Source organism: Dipodomys merriami, unplaced genomic scaffold, assembly GCF_024711535.1.
Source record: "Dipodomys merriami isolate MVZ:Mamm:240054 unplaced genomic scaffold, mDipMer1.0.p SCAF_57, whole genome shotgun sequence".
In the NCBI taxonomy this organism is placed as follows: domain Eukaryota; kingdom Metazoa; phylum Chordata; class Mammalia; order Rodentia; family Heteromyidae; genus Dipodomys; species Dipodomys merriami.
The window spans coordinates 3,032,062-3,055,134 of NW_027206146.1; the positions used below are offsets into that span (position 1 = coordinate 3,032,062).

General features: G+C 49.2%; 2 pseudogenes; one reads left to right on the forward strand and one right to left on the reverse strand.

Moving 5' to 3' along the window:
* The window catches only part of LOC138812426 (voltage-dependent calcium channel gamma-2 subunit-like), a 351,801-nt pseudogene that overhangs the window by 137,930 nt on the left and 190,798 nt on the right, over positions 1 to 23,073 (reverse strand).
* Positions 6,825 to 15,180, forward strand: LOC138812713 (serine/threonine-protein phosphatase 2A 65 kDa regulatory subunit A alpha isoform-like; annotated as a pseudogene).

Below are 23,073 nucleotides of genomic sequence, written 5' to 3' on the forward strand. Positions count from 1 at the left end.
TATCACTGAGCCACCTTCCAGACCCTCTTTTGCTTTTGAAGACAGGGTCTCAACTGTGTAGTCCAGGCTACCATTGAACCTAGTATCCTCTTGCCTCAGACTCCTCAGTGCTGGAATTTCAGGTGTACATTACTTAGCCCAGTTGCATTTTTTACCTAACTGTTCATCAGTTCCATTGTGATCCCAAAGTGATGCTTAAATGCCTTGATGAGAGGCTCATCTGCAGGGAAGGTCTCAGTCACTCTTTGCCTTCTTGGGGCATAGGACTATTCTTCACTTCAATGCAGCTTCCTGGTCTGTCATGCCCAGGGGAAGGTGGCCTTCTGTGCTCACCAGGGTTAGCTGGTCTCTGTGATGTCACTGCACTCAGCACAGGTGACGTCATTGTGCTCCGTGCACTGGAGCAAGGCAGGAGAAGCACACAGTGAAGGATTTGCATTCTGCTGTTATGGTCACAGTCCGAGCCTTGAGGTTAAGACATTGTCCTCCCAGGCTGGCCTAGGCTGGTGTCCCTTGCTTCCAGCCTGGTTTCTGCAGGGGAGGGAGTGTCTCACTGCTGCTTTCTCCCTTCATGTGCACACAATATGAGAATTTGATGTAGCTTTTCTCTGGGACTTGTGGGACAAATAGCCTCACCCAGTGGCTTACATTTGCAGCTTCTATGGGGATCCACTCTGCACTCCTCTCCTCACTTTAGGCCCAGTTATGGTTCTTGATTTTCTTGGGCTTATGGATGTATCCTCAGCCAACCCTGCCTCTGTCCCCAGGCTGTGCCCTCTGTGTACTGAGTCTTCTCCAGCTGGGGTGCTTAGGAGGACACTGTGGTTGGCTCTAGGACCCACCCTCAATTCAGAGTGAACTCATCATGGGATGTTGAAACACTCACCCACAGACTCTACTTTCCTGTTCACCAGCACTGGCTCGAGACTGGGAAATAGCTTACGGGCCATGTGTAATGAAAAACAAAATCCCCTGACTTTTCTCCACATTTCCACCACAGTCCACAAAAAAGCTGTGGCCCTGAAAATTTGAGCATTTGTCCCCAGTAGCAAGCAAGCATTTCCTTTTTTTTTTTTTTTAAATCTGAGACTAGGACTTGAAGTAGGTATCTGATGCTTTTGCTCATTGGCAGGTGCTCTATCACCTGAGTCATACCCACCACCCTGAGAATTTCCTCATGGAACAGCAGACACAGCCCAGCCCCTCTAATTCGGTTCACTTCTCACCCTAACTTCCCCTGCTGTAGATGTGAAGGCCCAGGTTGCTTGCCTGTGTTTCTGACTCTGCCCCCACGTGGGGCTGATCAGCTCGAAGGAAACAGGACCGGCAACAAATCCTCACAGGTTCTTCATAAAGGATGCCACTGAAAATGTATGTATCGCAAGGCTCTGGGAGCTGAGTGCCTTGTCTATACCCACTATACTCCACGAACGCTCACATCTTCAGCTATCTTGAAGGTCTCAAAACATCTCATTTTGTACTCTTTTTTTTAATGCAGATTTCATTGGATGGGGATTACTGTGTCAAAGTGTGATCAAGCAGAAAGGGTGTGACAGGGTGCTGACAGGGCCAAGCTGGGGGCCTAGCAGAGCCTCCGCCTGCACTCTGTGGTCCTCCTGTTGGCACGTGGGTCTGGATCGTTCCCCAAACTGGTAAAGGGATGTACTGTCAGACACTGGTCAGGATTCTGCTTCGATGGCTCTGAGATGGAAAAGCTGGGTGCAGTAGTTACCATGGCCGTCCTCTGAAACAAAGCTGAGGTTCTATGGCCTGCATTCCAGAGGTAGTTAATGAGCCAGAAACTGAGCACCCAGATCAACCTGTACAGTCCAGTCCCACCTGTACACTCTCGGGTTCCAGTTCACCCATGGTGTTGCCCACAGCATGGCTGTGTGTAGAGCACATGGGCAGCAAAGATGGCTTTGAGAGAGGGAGTTGAGTGGGCAGAGCCCGATTTGCTTTATGTTTATTGCATAACCAGACCATGGAAGCATAGGTGCATGATAGGGTGTGAACTTGACAGTGATTGGTTCCTTTTCCTCCCCTGCCATGCCACCCACTCTTTTTTGCTTTAAAAAGTGCTTGCTATGTGTTAATAAATGAGTTTTCCTGCTTGACTTGACTCTCCACTGTGTCTGATTGTCTCCCAGGCAAAGGGAAACTGGGGACTGGGCAAGCTGCCGCACTTATCTTTCCTCGAACCCTTTCTGTCTTGGAGGAAAGACAAAGACCTGACATCTGGCACCCAACATGGGGCATGAAAGAAAAAGATGCTGGCTGAGGCTAAGCAGCCTTTCAGGGTAAGTGAAACCCTTAGTATGGGTAATGCTACCTCACAGAAAAAGGCGGAGGAGGCCACATCAGGCCTTAGGGAGTAAAGGAGGACTTGGGAAGTGGGAAGGAAAAGGAATGGTTCAAATTCAACTGAGAATGCACTGAAACATGCACAGTGGAAGTCAAAACAAGGGTGAAAGTTACCCCCTCTAACTCAGGTGCCCCTGACGCTCACAGGCCCCCTCCCTATTGCCCTGATTGGAGGGGAGGTACGTCACCCTATGCGACCTGTGAGAGGGACCTGCAAGACCTGGATCCCTACCAACCTTCCACGGAGGGGCTGAGGGCTGGGGAAATAACCTACTCAGTGGCCTACATTGGAAAGGAAGGGCCACTCAGGAGCCCCACCCTAGGCTATAGGATTTGCTTCCCCAGGCATATGTGGTCAATCTGGCACCAGGAGCTAACAGGCCCTTGGAATGGTACCAAGGTAAGCTAAGGACCCTAAAGAGTGCAGCAAGGCAGTGGTGGAGGATGGCCCTAAGTCTCATTGGGCCCAGACCCTATTACCGGACATTGCTTATCACCTGTGTGTCCCTAAGGACTGGCTGGATGTGACCAAAGCCATCCTCACCAGTTCTCAGTTTATTAAATGGTGTGCTTTTTTTAAGGAGGAATTCAGAGTGCAGGCGGAGAATAACCGGCAGGGTCAATCCGAGATACCTATTATTTATGCCATTTTAACAGAGACGTGGGAAGAGCACTCCACTAGCATCCAACAGGCTGCAATACCTGGTCTGTACTGTGACCAGGTGAGGCAGTCAGGATTGGCCGCATGGTACAAACTGGATGATGGGCCTACTGAGTGCCTCAGAGCAGGAATGAGATAAAAACCTGGTGAGCCTCTAGCTGAGTTTATAGACTGAGTCCAACAGAGTATTAACTGCAAGCTGCTGGCAGGGACCTCTGATATCAGTTTGTAAAGCTGCTGGTCTGGGAAGGAATGAATGCAGACCACCGCATGGCCTGTGAGGGATTGAGAGAGAGAGTTCCCTGAGCAGATGGGTGGTGGCCTGGCAAGATGTGAGAACACAACAGCACCAGTCCCAATCACTAGCTTTAGCATTACAGGCTCAGACATCAGCAATGTCTGAGGCTATTACACATCACCTGCAGCACAGGGCCAAGGAACCCCAATACCACTGGGGAGAGGGACTTGTTTTAATTGTGGGCAGCAGGGGCACTTTAAGAGGGACTCTTTACAACAATCCCCCACCACCTTGCCTGGGGGCGGGGGGTGGCAAACAGCCCCCTACACCCTGCCCCAGGTGCAGGAAGGGATACCATTGGGAAAAGGATTGTCATTCCAAGTTTGATTTAGATGGAAAGCCTTTAAACTAGGGTAGGGGCATTCTCCAGCCCCGTTAACTCAAGGAGGAACCCCCTCTGCTGCGAGGCTCAGGCAACCTCATGGCAGAATGACCAGGCCCATTAGACTGTCCCCCTGGTGGAGGCATTCAGCCCTATAATGAGTATTCTCATAACATAGGTGGGAAGCAGTTTCACTGCTTAATTGACACGGGGGCAGATCGAACTTTACTCAGTGAGGAGGAAGTGCCATTGGACTGGAAATTTGCATCTGGGCCCCCGATATTGGGGGTAGGAGGCAACTCCCAGTCCCAAGAGATGGTCACCCTTATGAACTGGACTAACCCAGATGGAGAGCAGGGAAAGATATACGCTTTATTGGCAAAGAACCTCACTGCAAATTTACTAGGGCAAAACATGGTAAGACAAATGGATGCCATGGTCACTACGGACCATTGAGCATCCTATGATGATATCCTGGATGGGGAAGAAGCACAAAGGCTTAAACAGGATCTAGAGGGAATTAAGGAAAAAGTTTTTTTAACTTTCCTAATTACAGAGAAGAACATAGGGGACCTGCTTGGGTGCACTCCCAATCCTAAAGGCCACTCCCCCACCCCCAGTACCTCCCATTAGGTGGAAGCCAGGAAGCCCTATCTGGGTGGAGCAGTGGTCATTGACCAAACCTAAACTTGTAGGAACAGAAAAACCTTGGGCACATACTCCCTTCTGTGAGTCCTTGGAACACACCCCTATTTGTTATTCAAAAAGCCTCTGGGGCTTGGCATGTGCTCCAAGATCTAAGTAAGGTAAATGAAAGGATGGAGGTAGTAGGAATGCCCCTAAGAGGCAGGCCCTGGCCTCCTGCTATACCTTCAGAATATACCTTGGTTGTGATTGATATTCAAGATGTTTTTAAAAAAAAAATCCTCCTGCATCCAGATGACTGTGAGAAGTTTGCTTTCTCCATCCCTTCTAGCCCGGCCTTTTGTCAGCAATACTTGGCCACACTTTTAGGGCCTATGCTTGGTTCAGATACCTCCCTTGCCTACATGGATGATATAATCCTGGGGCACCAATACCCGGGCCCCATGGAGGGCCTTCTGGCCCAGGTTCTCACCATATTTAAAAAGGGGAGTTTTACCATAGCCCTCAATAAAATTCAAAAGGTACCTCCTTTTAAGGTGTTTGGAACCCACCTTACCTTGACTCAGGCCAGGCCCTTAAGCCTTTGCTGGATATTCCAGCCTCTCTGACCTTAACCCAACTTCAGAGCCTTTTAGGGGAAATCATTGGCTGTTGCCCTGGGTTCCTGTCCCTAGAGATAGTCTTGTGCCCTTATTTGCCCTACTAAAAGACAGGCCAACCCATGAAGTTATTACAATTACAGACAGCCATCGGGTAATATTTTTGCAGTTCCAAGAAACCCTGGATGAAGTTTCCTGAAGGAGGTATTCTATTTTTGAGCCCATTTTCTTTGGTTGTTTGCAGTTTTAATTCAAAGGGGGGAGCCATTAGAGTGGGTTCACACTCTCTTGGGGGGGCACACTTCAGGTGTACTCTCAGGCAGACCAACTTGCTATTGTCAAGTGAAGGACCCAAGCCCAAAGGCATTATGGATTGTATCATCACTAAATTGTTTTTCTTTTTGGGGTGGCAGACGTTGAGAGGCTCCATCGAGCCAATGCTCATCTTGCTCTCTCCTTGGAGGGGTTTCTAGGCCAAATTGTCTGCATTGACTGGGAGCCTTTCCAGTCGCATGTGGCAGGCGCCGTGTCTTTTGGGAAAGCTAATGCTGTCGAGACAGCAAAGCAGAAGCCTCGGCCTCACTCCTGCAGAGCATGCAGGATTGGTTTTGTGAGCAGTTACTGCAGCGTGATTGTGGGCTAGAGCAAAATGCCAGGCTGGCATCTTAAAGGACAGTAGTGTAGTGTCGCGGTTCTGGAGGGGGTGCTGTGAGCACTGGGTGCTGCTCTTCCTGTGGCAAGTCCTATGTCAGAAAGGAAGAATCCCAGAGATCGGTGGTGCCCCAGCCTGCCCTGCACAGCCCTGAGGCCTGAGACTGTGGCTGGGCTTGGCGCTGTCTTTGTGTGGGAGCCGGGCACAGGGGCCAGAGGTTGTGGGCAAGCTCGGGGAGAGACAGCCTGCAAAGCCTCCAGGGGGCAGTAGCTGAACCGAGTCTGAACAGATAGAAAAGGATTTTTGGCAGAGAACAGTGCTGAGAGTGTAAGCTCTACCTGAACAGGAAATCTGTTTGCCACAGTGTTGCACAGGATGGGACTCAGTCTCCCCTCCCTTAGGGGTGCAGAGTCGGCCTTCATGCAGCGCTCCCCCACCCACTCCCAGGTCATATCTTGTTCTCTGTGCTGGCCATATGGGAAAACTCTGGGTACTGACAGCAAACTTGAGTATCTTGGGGCCAAGATTCCAGGGTGCCAGGGCCCAGGGTAGGCTGTGATGGGAATTCCCTGCCCCTAGAGACACCATCTACATTGAGGATGAGGTAATCCTGGCCCTGGCTGAACAGCTGGGAACCTGCCTGGTGGGATCCCAGAGAATGTGCACTGCCTGCTGGTGAGTGACATGGGGGTTCCCATCCCCAGGTCAAAGACAGGAGCCATGGAGCCGTGTTGGGAGTGGGGCACGGTGCTTTCTAGGGGGATGACCTCAGGGCTGGAGGGCTGAGCAGAGCATCAGTGCCACCCCCCTTCTCTGCCCCTGCAGCGCCCACTGGAAGTAGGGGCCACAGTGCAACTGGTTCACGTCCCGCACCTTTGCCTGCGGTCTCTTTTCTGTCTGCTACCCAGGAGTGTCCAGTGCTGTGAAGGCAGAGCTCCACCAGTGAGTCCCGGGCTCCCCTGCCACCGCCTGCCCCACCACCCCTTTCCTGTTCTCTCGGGACAGCTCACTTGCTGGGCCTCAGTGGCAGTCCCTTCCACCCACCCACGGAATCATGGATGTGCAGGAATCCTACCTGTTGCTCCCCTGAGCTGCCTTGACTAAAGGCCCCCCTCCTCCTCTTCCTCATATCCTGTCTGAAGCCTCCTATGCCCTGGGCAGCAAGCATGGCACCCAAGGGTCTACCCCCTCTGATCTCCCCTGGCTCCGGGTTCTTCCTGCCCAGTGACACTCTGGATCACCACCCCAGGTACTTCCGGAAACTCTGCTCAGATGACACCCCCATGGTGAGGCGGACCACAGTGTCCAAGCTGGGGGAGTAAGCCAAGGCCCTGGATCTGGATAATGTCAAGAGTAAGATCATCCCCATTTTCTCCAACTTAGCTTCTGATTATCGGTTGTGTCTGTGCCCCCCTCCTTCCCCAATTGTCCTCTCTCCCTTCCCCACCCCCCCAGTCCTGCCACTGGGCCCTCATCTCTTATGCCCCTTGGGCACTCAGCATCCCTTCTGCTCCCCAGGACTCTTTGCAGCTGCTGGCAGTGGAGGTGTGTGTCAACATCACCCAGCTCCTGCCTCAGGAGGACCTGGAGGCCCTGGTGATGCCCACACTGCAGCAGGCGGCCGAGGACAAGTCCTGTTGTTTCCGCTACATGGTGGCCGACAAGTTCACTGAGGTGTGTGTGGCCTGCAGGGCACAGGCAGGGCCAAGGTTGAAGGGAAGAGGGACACGTGTCTCTCCTGCATGGGAGTGGGCAGCCTGACATCCGTGGGCAGAGAAGCCAGGGCTGGATCTTGGCAGGGTCAGGTTAGAGTGGCTTGTGTGGAGCCCCGCTGCCTCCACTTGTGGGGTGCACATTCACACTGAGAAGCTGTCACTCACTCCACTTTGCACATGGCAGAGCCCAGAGAAGTTGGGAAAGGTGGGAAAGGCAAGCTCTCTGTCCTGGGCTCCGAGCGAGATTCTTGTCCTGCCCAGGAGTGGAAGGTGCAGACAGACAAGGAGCTGAGGTAAAAACAGGGCTGCCCACCAGCACACTATACCAGTTACACTGGTAAAAGAGCATGGGGACCTTGGAGGGCTACCCTTGTGTGTGCCCTTAGTGTGGACCCATCAGCTTTGGTGGTGGTCAGGAGCAAGCGTGGTCAGGAGCAAGCTTAAGGCATCTCTGGCAACCAGTCTCAAGAAAACGCAGAGTCACTAGGCACACCTTCGTAGAGACATGTGTTCATACTTGCAGAATGGGGCTCGGAACTGGGGCCTTGAGCTCTCTGGGCAGGTGCCCCACTTCTTCAGGCATACCCTACCCTTTGGCTTCATTTTTCAGCTAGGATCTCGAGCTTTTTCCTGGGGTGACATTGGACTTCAATTCTCCTAACTCTGCCTCCTGTATAGCTAGCTAGATTGTAGGTGTGAGCTGCTGTGCACAGCCCATTTTATATATGTGGGGGGTCCTCCCTCCAATCCCCCACGCAATCCTTCTCCCCCCCACCAAAGTTGTAAAGTTCATTTTGCCACATAATGACTTGTGCATCTCATTATTTGAATGGATCCACCTGTATCCCTAGTTAAACGATTTGTTTTTTTCCCTTCCCTTACACAAATTATACCAACCTCAAATACAGGGAAAGCAGGGGTTATACCATGGGGGAAGGACATACAAAGCAACAAAGAAATAATCTTATAAATGCATCAGAAACAATCACCTGAAAGAAAAACAACATTTGAATACATATTTTAGGGATCATCTCCCTAACATCAATTTATCGGACCTTTTCTGCTTGACTCACACATATACTAGTTATTGCAAATTAGGGAAACCATGGGACCTGTGTTTCTTTGGGCCTGGCTTACTTCACTTAATATAATTTTTTCCAAGTCTTTCCATTTCCTAACAAATGGGGCAATGTCATTCTTTCTGAGGAAGGCATAGAATTCCATTGTGTATATATACCACATTTTCTTGATCCATTCTTCTACTGAGGGGCATCTGGGTTGGTTCCATATCTTAGCTATGGTAAATAAAGCTGCAATAAACATAGTCGTGCTGGTAGCTTTAGTGTGGCCTTGTCTGTGATTGGGTAAATGCCCAAAAGTGGGATTACTGGATTATAGGGGAGCTTTATGTGGAGTCTTTTGAGGAACCTCCATACTGCTTTCCAAAGTGGTTGAAAAAGTTTACATTCTTACCAACAATGCAGTAAGGTTCCCTTCTTTCCATATGCCCTCCAGCATCTGTTGTTATTAGAGTTCTTGATTTTTGCCTTTCTAACTGGGGTGAGGTGGTATCTCAATGTTGTTTTGATTTGCATTTCTTTTATGGCTAGGGAGGTTGAGCATTTCTTCATATGTCTATTGGCTATCCTTCTTTCTCTTTAAGTAGTTATCCCACTTATTTATTGGGCAGTTGTTTCTTTGAAGATTTGTTGTTGGGGGATTTAATTTTTTGAATTCCAGGTATATTTTAGATATGAGACCCTTGTCTGTTGTATAGCTAATGAAGATGTTCTCCCAATCTGTGGGCTTTCATTTGATCTTGCTAACTATACCTTTGCCATGCAGAAGCTCTGCAATTTCATGCAATCCCATTTGTCCAACCTTTCTTTGATTTGTTGTGTTTCTAGATCTCTATTAAGAAAATTTCTAGCCTGTACCAAGGAGACCTAGGGTTTCTCCTATTCCATCCTGTAATGTTTTCAGAGTGTCTGCTTTGACTCTGAGGTCTTTGATCCATTTGGAGTTGATTCTGGTGCAGGGTGATATATAAGGATCTAGCTTTAGTTTTCTTCAAGTAGTTAACCTATTTTGCCAGCACCATTTACTGAAGAGGCTGTCGTTCTTCCATTCTATTTTTTAGCTCCCTTATTGAAGATTAGATGGCTATAGGTCTGAAGGTTCATTTCTGGGTTTTCAATTCTATTCCATTGGTCCTGAGGTCTGTTCTTTTGCAAATACCAAGCTGTTTTGATTACTATGGCTTTGTAGTAGAGTTTGAAATTTGGTATTGATATTCCTTCAGCACTGTTCTTTCTGTTGAGGATTGTTTTTGCTATTCGGGCTCTTTTATTGTTCCATATGAATTTTTGGATTGCCTCTTCTATTTCCTTGAAGTATGAGGTTGGAATATTGATAGGTATCACATTGAATTTGTAGATAGCCCTAGGAAGTATTGCCATCTTCCAATCCAGGAACATGGGAGTTTTTGCCACTTTCTAAGTTCTGTTTTGATTTCCTTTTTCAAGTTTTTAAAGTTTTCATCATAGAGGACCTTCACTTCTTTGGTTAAGTTAATTCCTAGGTATTTTATTTTTTGTGGGGCTATTACAAATGGAGTTGCTTTCCTAATTTCAGCCCCACTTTTCTCTTTGTTGGCATACAGAAAAGCCATTGATTTGGGGGGGTTAATTTTATACCCTGCTGCTTTTCCAAAGTTTTGAATCAGCTTGAGTAATTTGGGAGTGGAATCTGGGATTCATTAAATACAAGATCATGTAATCTGCAAAGAGAGAGAGTTTTATTTCTTCTTTCCCTATTTGGATCCTTTTTATGTTTGCATCTTGTCTTATTGCTGTAGCTAGGCTTTCTAATACTAGATTGAAGAGCAGTGGAGAGAGTGGACATTCCTGAGCTTAGAGGAAATGGCTTTAGTTTTTCACCATTAAGTACAATGCTGTCTGTACGTTTGTCATATACAGCCTTTATTGTATTGAGGAAGGTTCCAAGGATTCCATGGTGTTCGATCTTGTCAAATGCTTTTTCTGCATCTATTGAGAAAACCATGTGGTTCTTATCCTTGCTCTTGTTGATGTGATGAATTATATTAATTGATTTGCGTATATTGAACCAGCTTCGCATCCCTGAAATGAATCCTGTTTGATCGTGGTGTATGATTTTTTGGATGAATTGTTGAAGTTGATTGACCAAACTTTTGTTTAGAAGTTTTGCATCAATGTTCATCAAAGAAATGGGTCTATAGTTCTCTTTCTTTGATGAGTCCCTGCCTGGTTTTGGGATGAGGGTTATGATGGCTTCATAGATTGAGTTCGGTAGTGAACTTTCTCTTTCAATTTCATTGAAGAGTTGGAGGAGTATTGGTGTGAGCTCTGCTTTGTAGGCCTTGTAGAATTCCACTGTAAAAGCATCTGGTCCTGAACTTTTCTTAGATGGGAGGTCTCTTATTGCTGTTTCTATTTCAATACTTGATATGACCCTGTTAAGATGGTTTAACTCATCTTGGTTTAGTTTCGGCAGGACATTTTCTTTAGTACAGTGAGGGCCTGCTGGTCTCTCATTCCGTCCAAGCCCCTCCTTCCCGTCTCCACCCACGAGTTGGGCAGTTCACTTTCATCAATGTGCAGTGAGCTCCATGGATGTACTTTTTTTCCCATCCTTTTCTGCTCCTTGGACCCTCCCAAAGATAACACGTGAACAGACTGTTTATCAGATAAAGAACACAGAAGTATCAAAAGTTAAAACCAAAACATATATATGTATTTTGTTTCCACATCTTGGGATTTGTTTTAGTATGTGTAATATTTTATATGAATATGAAGAGATGCTTAGGCAATGGGCCTTTGTGATTCTCTCCTAAGACTATTCTCCTTTGGTCTCACTGCGTGTGAGTCTCTGGATTTCTGTTGCAGTTGTCATATCCTAGTGCATTTTAGTTTTTTCTTTTCTCTCTGTCTTTTTTTTGGGGGGGTCCGGTCATGGGTCCTGAATTCTGGGCCTGGGCTCTATCCCTCAGCTCTTCATCTCAAGGCTAGCCCTCTACCACTTGAGCCACAGTGCCACTTCTGGCTTTTTTACTTTTGCTTATGTGGTGCTGAGGAATTGAACCAGGGCTTCATGCATGCAAGGCAAGTGCTCTACCACTCAGCCATGTTCCCAGCCCTCAAGTGCATTTTAGATCTAACTTCCTTATATCAGAGAGAATGTGCACCATTAATCTCCAATCTTGACTTACCTCACTTCACATGATTTGTTCTAGTTCCGTCCATTTTCCTGCAAATGATATTATTTCATTCTTTCTAATTGCTGTGTAAAGTTCCATTGTCACATTTTTTGGGTCTACTCATCTACTGTGGGACATCTGGGCTGTTTCCATATCTTGGCTATTGTGAGTAGTGTGGCAGTGAACATGGGTGTGCAGGTGTCCTTGTCATGACATTCATTTTGGATGCCCAGGAATGGGTGGGAGGGAAGGTCTGTGTTTATTGTTTCCAGGAACCTGCAGACTGCTGTCCTGAGTGGCTGTACTAGCTCAAATTACCACCAGCAGCGCAGTAGTGTTCCTTTTCTCCACTTCCCCATCAGCATTTGTTCAAATTCACAATGTTGGCCAATCTAACTGGATTAAGATGGAATCTCTGGGTTGTTGTGATTTGTACTTCCTTCATGCCCAGGAATGTTGAGCATAACCTCCTGTGTTACTTTGCCATTCTTCCCTCTTCTGAGATGTCTCTCCTTAGCTCCCCTGCCCATTTAGTGACTCAGCCCACTATATTTTAGTATAAATGTGAAAGCAGGAGACTCTGCATCGCTGGCATGTTTTTGGATCTGGTCACAGAAAGTCCCACTTTGGATGATGTGAACTAAGGTCTGTGGTTTCTGTGCATGCTGCTGGAGAAGAGGCCTGGCTGTGGGGAGAGCAGCCTGCCTAGTCTCCACACCTCTGCACTGCTTCTGCCTGGATTTTGGCCTCCATAGCTGAGAGAGGCTGCCTGACCCCCTTTTGCTTTACACACCCCGCCTCTCCCTGGTTCTGGGTTTATAGCTCCAGAAAGCAGTGGGGCCTGAGATCACCAAGACAGACCTGGTGCCCGCCTTCCAGAACCTGATGAAGGACTGCGAGGCCAAGGTGAGGGCCGCGGCCTCCCACAAGGTGAAAGGTGGGTGCCCGTGACTCATGCTTGAGGAGGGCAGCTCAGGGTCGAGGTGCAGCTGGCTCCATCTCATCCCCTACCCTGGCTTGCAGAGTTCTGCAAGAACCTCTCCACAGATTGTAGGGAGATTGTGATCATGACCCAGATCCTGCCATGGATCAGGGTAACCGGTTTGGCAGAGGGAGTCAGCTGGGCATGAAAGAGGGCACAGAACAGTCTGTGGAAATGCCCCAGGCACCTGGTTCACAGGCTGCAGCCAAGGAGATGGAGGCATGGACCCTGAAGCCCACCCCCAGACCCCCTGCCAATTGGGTGCAAAGAAGACTGAAGCAGGTTCCCTGGGGCATCCCTCCTTTCTCCCTCCCAGGAACCGGTGTCTTATGCCAACCAGCAAGTGAAGTCCACCTTGGCCTTCATCATCATGGGCCTCTCTCCCAATCTGGGCAAAGACAACACCATTGAGCACCTTCTGCCCCTCTTCCTGGCCCAGCTGAAGGACGAGGTGAATCTCCCCTCCCTCAGTCTCCCACCCAGGTGATCAATCACCATCCTGGAGTCCATTGGATATCCCCAGGGCCAGGCTGGGGCTGGGGCAGTGGTCCTGGGGAGATGGCAGGTCTGTAAGGTGTTGCTGTGGGGTGGCACTTCCCTCCCTCCATTCTGGGCCGCCTTGAGCCAAGCATAACTGGAGCCCCATCCTCTGCAGTGCCTGGAGGTGTGTCTGAACATCATCTCCAACCTGGACTGTGTGAACGAGGTGATCGACATCAGGCAGCTGTCCCAGTCGCTGCTGCCCGCCATCATGGAGTTAGCCAAGGACACCAAGTGGAGGGTGTGGCTGGCCATCATCGAGTACATGCCCCTGCTGGCTGGGCAGCTGGTGGATGATCCAGAGCATGCCAGGTATGATGGGGATGGGAGAGGAGGGTAGCCAGCCTCCCTCACTCTTGGAGCCCTCACCACCTCTCTCCTCTGGCAGGGAGTGGAATTCTTTCATGAGAAACTCAACTCTTTGTGCATGGCATGGCTGGTGGACCATGGTGAGTCCTGGCAGAAAGACCTGGCAGCCAGTGGGTGGGGCCATGTCACTGTAATGTCTGTACCCTGTCCCCTGCTGTTGGAACCCTGGGAAAGGCTGGCTTTGAGCCATGACCCACTCTAAAATTCCCCCATTGCCTTCCTGTCCCCCTTGCAGTCTATCCCATCCGTGAGGCAGCCACCAACAACCTCAAGAAGCTTGTAGAGAAGTTCGGGAAGGAGTGGGCACATGCCACCATCATTCCCAAGGTGCTGGCCATGTCTGGAGACCCCAACTACCTGCACCACATGACTACCCTCTTCTGCATGAACATGAGTGTGGCCCACACCACACCTGCACTCAGGAGCCGGCTTCCCAGGGGAGGGGCAGTCACGGCCCCCCTGACACCAAGCTTGCAAATGGAGAGGCTGAGGGCCAGGGCAAGCAGTACACATCTGGAGCTGCGCAGGCTCCAGGCCTCGAGCACCCTTGGCCTGGGTGTGGGTGAGGTGGTGTGAGACCCACCGTTGGCTGTGTGTTCAGAGTTGAGCTCGTTGTAAATCGTAATTGGGGGGAGATGGTGTCAGTTGTGAACTCTGTTTGGATGCCAGTGAGGGTTGGCATAGCCTCGACACCCGGGCCCAGGTGGCAGGCACTCACTGTACTGATCGTGTGCCTGTGCTTGGACAGGTTCTGTAGGAGGTGTGAGGGCCGAACATCACCACCAACCACATGCTGCCCACTGTCGTGCGCATGGCAGGGGACCCCGTTGCCAACGTTCGCTTCAATGTGGCCAAGTCCCTACAGAAGATCGGGCCTATCCTCAACAACAGGTGAGCCGGGACTCGCTGTTCTTATGCTCCTCTCCAGCTACACTGTTTCTTCCTTTATGGTGATACTGAGGGGTGACCTCGCTAGGCAAGCATTCTGCCACTTGAGCCGTGCTCCCACTGCTTTTTGCCTTTGTTATATTTCACAGAGTGCATGTGTAGACCCAGGCTGCCTGGTCTGTGCATGCTGCTCACACCGCTAGGATAATGGGTGCCACCATGCCCACTATTGCTAGGGCTTCCTCAGTGGCTGGGATTCCAGATATGCACCAATGTGTTCAGCTGCCACTGCTCCCTGCTGCTTCCCAGTGTCGGCTTCACTGTAGACTGAGGAGTGGGCAGTGGCGGTGGCGAGCCTTATGGGGAGGGGTTGTGAAGGGAAGGGAGCTGAGTGGTGGCTCAGCATTGCTAGCCATCTGGAGATGCAAGTTGTAATTCGGCAGGGGTGGCCATGACTGAACTGAGTTCCCAACTGTGGGCCCCCATCTGCTTCATGCTCCAGCCCTTTCCCCTCTGCTTCCAGCACCCTGCAGAGCGAGGTCAAGCCAGTCCTGGAGAAGCTGCCCCAGGACACGGATGTGGATGTCAAGTACTTTGCACAGGAGGCCTTGACTGGTGCGGGCTGTGGGTGGGTGGGCGGTGGCAGGTGGGAGGGGTTGTGGTGCCCTGGCAGGAACCTGGGAAGGCCAGAGGGTGACAGTGCCCAGTTAGGGACTGGGAGGCCAGACAGGTGGGTGGATGGGTAGAGGGTGGTAGGGCCTGGGCAGGGGCGCAAGAGGGCCAGGCTGGGCTTCTGAGCTGGCCCATTTCTGTTCCTCCAGTTCTGTCTCTTGCCTGATGCTGAAAGAAGATGCCAGTGCTAGGGCCTCCAATGCCCCGCCTCCGGCGGCCTACTCTTGACTCAGCCCTCCCTGAGCTCCTCCCTCATGGAGCCAGTGTGTCGCTGACAGCTCTCCCTGTGCATGTACTGATCCCAGACCTGGCCCCATGCACGTTCCCTGACCCGCCTGGTGAGACAGTGCCCGGCCCATTCCCAAAGGCTGAGGGACACGCAGTGGGATGAACAGCAGCCAGGAGGAAGGCGCCACTCCAGCCCTGTAGGGAGAGACACGAGCATCCGGGTCAGCGCCTCTTGCTGCTGAGATGGGGACCCCATACATACCTCTCACCCACTTCCCTCACTGTTCCTCCACCCAACCCCCCACCCTGGTGGTTTATTTGTGTCAACTGTACTATTTATATTTTATTCCTTTTTCCCTCTTTTCACAAAGAAATAAAGGTGTAGAAACAGTCGGCCCTCAGGTCTTAGTGGGGGTTGGGGGGGAATGTCTTGGGGCCTTTGTCTCTGCCCTTTTCTGTGAGGAGACTTAGTCCTAAGCACTCAAACTGGGTGTCCTGACCCCTGGGCATGCTGCCTGCTGTGGCAGAGCTGGCCAAGGCCACAGGCTGCCTGCGGAAGCCCTACTGTTCACATCCTCCTATTATTCACATCCTCCTACTGCTCAAGTCCTCTTACCGTTCACTGAGCCACACCCCTGCCCTGGGAAAATCATCCATTTTTTTTGATGAGCACATAGTATTGTATCAAAGGCTGGGTTTCCCACTGGATACTGCAAGCATGCCCAAGGCCCCTGTGGTAGAGGACATCAGTGTGAGTCTCCTTTAGAGCTTTATATCTTTTCTTTTTTTGGTTACTCCTGTGCATTGAACTCTGGTCCTTGCTGCTGTGCCTCAGATCTTCAGCTGAGGGTGAGTACTCTACCACCTGAGCCACAGCGTCATTTCTGGTTTTCTGTTGGTTTATTGGAGATAAGTGTCTCATGGACTTTCCTGCCCTGGCTGGCTTTGAACTGTGATCCTCATATCTCAGCCTTTTGAGTAGCTAGGATGACAGGAGTGAGCCACCAGCACGAGGCTAGCTTTCTGTCTTTTAAAGTCTGGATTCCACCTGGGATAAACATATTTATGTTTCTTGTCTGGCTTGTTTTCCTTCCCAAGATGTATGATGAATTCCAGTTCCATCCATTTCTGCAGGTGCCAGGGTTTGTCCTTCATTCAAATTTGTTTTTTAGCAGAACAAATATACAAGATAGAAAGGAGTAGATGGCAATAGATAGCATATGAAAAATTTGGAGCTATTTGGCAATTCATATACAACGTAAAGCTGACAGTATTTTCAGTATCTGTATACACCTGCCCAAACTGTAAATCAGTGACCCGGCTCTACCCTGTGCCTGTCAGCCAGGAAGGAGAGCTGGCCCGGCCCAATTATAAACCAACACTGCATAGAGATGACACTTCACCAGCCAAGACTGAAAACTGAAAGTTCCGGTAGAAAACTGTCGCAAGCAAATGGGAACTGACCTGAAAGGGAGCCCCAGTTGCTTGTCCCATGAGAGCAGGGGAGACATCAAGCCCAATTAGGTTGATGAAATAAAGACCGTCACCCGCTGCTGACAGAAAGCAAGCCAGCACACAGATGCCTACTGCTGCCCCGGTTTCATGAACTAGTACTACTGGATGCCATGGACCCGTAAGTCCAGGCCAAGATGGAAAGTTGGCTTAAGATGCCTCTCATCGATAGGCAATCAAGCCCCAAGTCACCCTTAAGACTTAAGGATCAAATGAAGGAACAAGTTTACAAATTCAAGAATCAAAACCATAGCACAACTTTCCAGAAACTCTGGGATGCAGCAAATGCTTCTCAGGGAATTTACAGCTGTGCAGACCTGGCATGAAAACAGTCAGGTGTCTCAAATGAAGTCAACGATGAAGTACAGTCTAAATGCAAACCCAGAACAGTGGAAAGAAAGATAATCATAAGGTCTCAGAAGGTGGCTCAGTGGTAGAGCACTTGCCTTGTATGCTTGAGGCCCTGGGTTCCATTCCTCAGCACCACATAAGCAGGAAAAAAAGCCGGAAGTGGCACTGTGGCTCAAGTGGTAGAGTGCTAGCATTGAGCTGAAGAGTTGAGGGACAGTGCCCAGGCCCAGAGTTCAGGCCCCACGACTGGACCGCCCCCCCCCTAGAAAAGAAATATATTCATAAAATCAGCATAGAGCCAGCCAGGCACTGATGGATGCTCACCACTAATCAGAGCTACTCCAGAAGCTCAGATCTTAGGATTGTGGTTCAAAGGCAGCAGAAATGTCCATGAGGCTTATTATCAATAAACTATCCCTAGAATGTACAAAGCAGAGCTTTATGGTAGCGCACTACCCTGGAGCTAAAGAAGCTTAGCAACTGCCCAGGCCCTGAGTTCAAGCCCTAGGACAGGCACACACATAAACACACACACAAAAATCAGGGTAAAAATGAAAAAAATGGAGATTAAAGGAACAATGTAAAAAATCCGTGAAAGAAGCTGAGCACTGGTGTTTCATGCCTGTAATCCTCGCTACTCAGGAGGCTGAGATCTGAGGATCATGGTTCAAAGCCTGCCAATGCAGGACAGTCCATGAGACTCATCTCCGATAAACTATCAGAAAACTGGAAGTGGCGACTGTGGCTCAAGTGATAGAGTATTTGCCTTGAGCTGAAGAGCTGAGGGACAGTGCTAAGGCACAGAGTTCAAGCCTCAGGACTGACAAAAAAAAAATAAGGGAAGTTAAGAACTTTCCTTGGGAAGATAGCTAAGACTGACAAGCCTTCATCCAAGAACAGCGAAGACATCAACTAAGAAAACTAGAATATCATAACAGTTTAAATTCAAGTTGTCACTGGGAAGTATATTAGAAACTTAATCCAACACATTAAAAACATACAAGAAATGGATTCACTTATTTGCATGTTGGACCTCTCAGGTTTTATCCAAGATGATTTTAGTAACCTAACTATATCTGTAATCAAGCAGTAAATAGATTCACTGAGTTTCCACCAGGTGTTCAGAGTTACCACCAATGCCCCTCAGACAGGTTTAAAAACTAGGAAAGGAAGAAGGCTACCAACCTCCCTCTCATACCAAAATGAGAACAGACTAGAGACAAGATTAGACACCTATTTCCTTGAAGAGACGAGATGTAAAATATTTCATAACAAACCTGCAAGTAATTTCAACAATGCATTGAAAGATCATGCACCATGCCCACATTACATTCTACCCATAATTGCAAGCGACCACAGTGTGGCCTGCTCTACCAGCAGGAGGTGCACAAGGGGTGGGGCCCAGAGTCCCCAAGCTAAGGATGCAGGGTGTGGGGGGAGCTGACCTCCCAGCCGGTTCATGGGCTAAGTCGCACCTTTGTGTCACAAACCATTTTTCCTGGAAGGCTTTGTCAGAAGCTTCAACTCATTCCCATGAGTGAGAGTTGAGCATGTCTCATCCCTCCTTCATATTGAGCATAAGGGGTGTGTGGTGTGCACAGCCTAACCTTGAGCTGAAGAGCTGAGGGACAGTGCCTACGCCCAGAGTTCAAGCCCCAGGGCCAAGAAAAAAAAAAAGAGGAAAAGCACGTGGAGCATTGCTGAGCACTGTGGAGGAGGAGAAGCGCGCGGTGTGGGTTGTCTTGGATTTGGATCATGCTCAAGACAGAGTGTGAGGTCTGTGGAGGGTGAGGTGCTCCTGGGGAGCTGGTGCTGAAAAGAGGTGGGTTGGGGGCAGGGAAAGCCTGCATCCCCTCACAAGGCAGGGAGATGGTGGGGGATGCGAGATGCCCCTAGGTCAGGAGGCTAAGTCCACATCCATACTCTCCAAGGTGACAGAGACGGGGAGGACCTCTGGGGATGGGAACACTAGGTGTCAGGAGAGGACCAGGTGTGGGTGAAGTTAATGATGACACCAGACAGCTTCCCAAGGAGGACCGAGCTAGGTGGAATGAGTTTGGGCTGGATCAAGGGCCTGGGGCAGGTATGGAATCTGGCTAAAGCCAGTGTGGGGGGAGGGAGTGCAGGGACGGCGGGGTCTGTGGTTCAAGCCTTTCTGTGGTGGGGTGGCTGTAGGAACTTCAGGATCAGGAGGAGACGCCTGGCTCAGAGCCCACAGTCCACACAACACCCGGCACAGTCCCTGGATGGCTCCTGAAGGAGGACTGCCATCTGCTTGCTTTCCTTTTCTGTGCTGGTCCCAGGACTCAGGGCTTGGGTCTTGTCTCTGAGCTTTTGTGTTCAGGGCTGGTGACTGTCCCTGGGACATCAGTGCTACTTTTGGCTTTCTGTCACCCTGCAATTCATTCCTGAGAAGAAAAGGGTGGAGTTGGAGAGCCCTGGATAGGAGGGCCCTGCCTGTCATTCAGCACAGCAGTCCTGTCCTGACACCAGAGGCTGTGTTAAAGTGACCTCATAACAAGGGACATGAGGAGCACTGCAGGAAATGTCACAATAGCCAAGCAAGGGACTTTCTCAAGAAGACTTCGTGTTTTAAAAACAATTTTACATTTAAAAATGTGCTTTTCAAAAGTACACTTAATGTCCTTGTTGAATTAGCAGAGAGTCTAGAGATATGTAACATTGACTGCCAAGGAAAATAAGGAGTTGTGAAAATAAATTATGTAGAAGAAATAAGCATGGACAAGACTAACAGAGTAACTGTCTGGAAGGAGCCTTGATGGTTGGGGTCAGTGCTACACCAGCAGGCCTCCCTCCCTCCCTCCCTCCCTTCCTTCCTTCCTTCCTTCTTTCTTTCCTTCCTTCCTTTCTTCCTTCCTTCCTTCTTTCCTTCCTTCCTTCCTTCCTTCCTTCCTTCCTTCCTTCCTTCCTTCCTTCCTTCTTTCCTTTCTTCCTTCTTTGATGTCTTGCCATCTTTCTTCTCTGTCTGTGTGTGTACCTGAGTCCCTCATTCTCTCTTTCCTTCTTTGTGCAAGGCCTGGGACTTGAACTCTGGACCTACATTCTGAAAGATTTTGCTCAAGACTAGGGCTCTACCACTTCAGCCACAGCACCACCTACATGGTTTTTGTTTTCTTTTAGTGGTTTATTGGAAATGAGAGTCTCAGAGTGTTTTCTGCCTAGACTGGCTTTTAAATGTGATCCTTAGATCTCGCCTCCTCATGAACTCAGAACACAAGCATCAAACACCAACACCCAGCTGCTATTTTCTTTTCTTTATTATTTTATTGTGAGAATACCCTACAGAGCAGTTACAATTATACGGGGAAGATAATGAGTATGTTTCTTATCAAGCATTGTTGCCTCCTCTTTGTTTACCCTTCCCATCCATTCCCATACTCCCGCCCTCCCCCAACCTGATTCCCCCCAACACCAAAGTTGTAAAGTTCATTTTTCGACATAACCACTGGTAGGTCTCATTGTTGCAATGGGTCCACCTGTATCCCTAAAAGATTTGTTTTTTCCCTTCCCCTCCACAAATTATACCAACATCAAATACAGTGAAAGCATGAGTTACACCATGGGGGAGGGACATACAAAGCAACATAGATATCATCTTATAAATATGTTAGAAACAATTGCCAGCTGCTCTTTTCTTTCCAACTACTTTCTTCTCCAGAGAGAAAGGGCTTTAAGAATGATTTGCTTCATTGCATAGGGAACTATTAAGAAAAAAAATCAAAGGACTCAAAATGGAATTAGGAACACATGTTAGGTGAGTTTAACCAGTTTATCTTGAATTTGATACGACTACCAATTAATGGGGCAGATTCTCTGGAGGAAGTTGACATGACCTAATAAGCATTATTTCAAAATCTCACATTTCCAAGTTCATATAATTTTGTGGGCCAGCACAAGAGAGACAGATGAACACACACACAGATATATAGCACACAAATGTGCAGGTGTGGACGTGTGTGGAGATTGTTGAATGGCCAAGCAAAGTTGAGCAGAGATGCAAGCTTGGTGGTCCTCAGGGGAGGACCACTTTCTTCTTCTTTGTGCAGGTGAAGAGGCTGCAGGGAGTGGAGTGTCTACTCATGAGCAGGAAAGGGCTGAGGGATGGGAAACAACCCACAGCAAACACCGCCATATACTGCAGCACAGGGCTTGGGTTGTAAATCACAGACAAGCAAATCTGACAGATGCAGGACACAGAATAAAAGGAGACAAAGGCGCTCACAAGGAGGAGGATGCTTATGGTGGCTCTTGACTTGAGAGAGGCTCTGGTGGAGACACTAGTGCTCTGGGTTTGTTGCATTCTCTGCTTGTGTCTGTACAGGACAAAAAGCATGGAGGTGCTGGCCCAGAGCATGAGCCCCAGACACAGAACATCAGGCACGAAGAGCATGGCCACGTACAGCACATTAGCATCTGGGTCCTGACGAATGGAAGAACTGTATCCATAGGCGTTTAGGCTCTTCATGTTGTCCTGTGCTTTGGGTCCAGTCATGAACATGAGATTAACAATGCTCAGCAGGAGGAAGATCCCCCAGCTGACTTAGACAGTAAAGACAATGTGCTTGTCGGTTCTCCCCTTTGGCCCTGCCCACCTGGAGTCCCCCTGGCTGATGCTGACAGCAAGGAAGATGCTCAGGGAGCAAGTGCTACTGATCAACACCCCCCTCCCCCCCCCCGGCCACTCGGTGAAGATAGAAGACCATTTTCACTCCACATCATTGAAGAAATTTCTCCAGCCCCAAGCCAGCATGGTTTGGGGAACACCCCTACACAGAAGACTTAGGAAGTTGGCCACAATTAAGTGCCTAAGAATCAAGTCTGTGGCTCTCATCCTGTTCCCCATGCTGGAAAGGAATAGATAATGGGAGAGAAGAGACAAATTACCTACAAACCCAACCACAGTCTGGGCTAAGAGGATCACCCCCATAGACACATGGGCATCTCTCATCCTATCTGTTCCTTGAGTCTGGTTCACAGGCTCTGGCTTGGGAAACTGAGGCCTGCATTGTGCCAAGGGAACTCAACATTCTCCATCCAGCATTCAGATCACTGGAAATACTCTCCTACTGTCTCTCATGTATTAGGAAAAATCCAATTCTATTGATCCATCAGGAAGAGGAAGATGGCATGTTCAGGGAAATGGGTGAACCTGGAGAAATGGCATTAAGGGAAGGTGAGTCTGGTTCTGAGGTGAAGGCGGCTGCATTTCTCCTTTGCAGAATCAGATCTAAGATTCTAAACAAGCAAGGCCCTAGTGGCTCAAGCCTATAATCCTAGCTCCTCAGGGGCTGAGACCTTGGATTCCCAATTCAAAGCCAGTCCAGAGAAGGAAAGACTCTGAGACTCTTCTCACCAGTTAAGCACCCGCAAACTGAAAGTTGATCTGTAGCTCAAAGTGGTAGAGGCATAACCTTGATCCAAAAGGACTTGAGAAACATGGGCAAGACTCAAGTTCAAGCTCTCTGACTGACTAAAGAAAGAAAGGTGAAACATGCATGACACGTTCCCGAGGGAACATGCATTTATACCTCAATACGTTGGCTGCATGACTGGGTTCCAGGTGTCACCCTTTCCTCAACACGGAGCCTACATTTCACAGAAGAAATACCAGGAAGATGAACCAGGTCTGAGGTGGGGATGGTGCGGGTGAAGGAGGAGGTGGATGACAGATACAGACAGGGGACAATTTTAGGTTCAAATGCCATTCTGGATTCTCTGATGTGAACACATCGTCCCCAGTCCCTGGACAATCAGGATTCCTGCTCACTTGTCATAAACCAGGACAGACCCTGTGTGGGGAGACAAAGTTAGGAACCAACAGGGCTTTGGTAATGAGGGGCCTGGAACCTCAGTTCTTTTCACTGTCCTAGCCCACTCCTATCCTTCACTGTTTCTTTGTTATGCAACCTGGTTCAATCTGGAATCCCTGCTCCCAAGGTGATCCCTTACCCAGAGTGTGGAACCTGGGGTCTCTCCTGCAGGCTGCGCCTCTCCAGTGGCAGTGGACACAAGTGCTC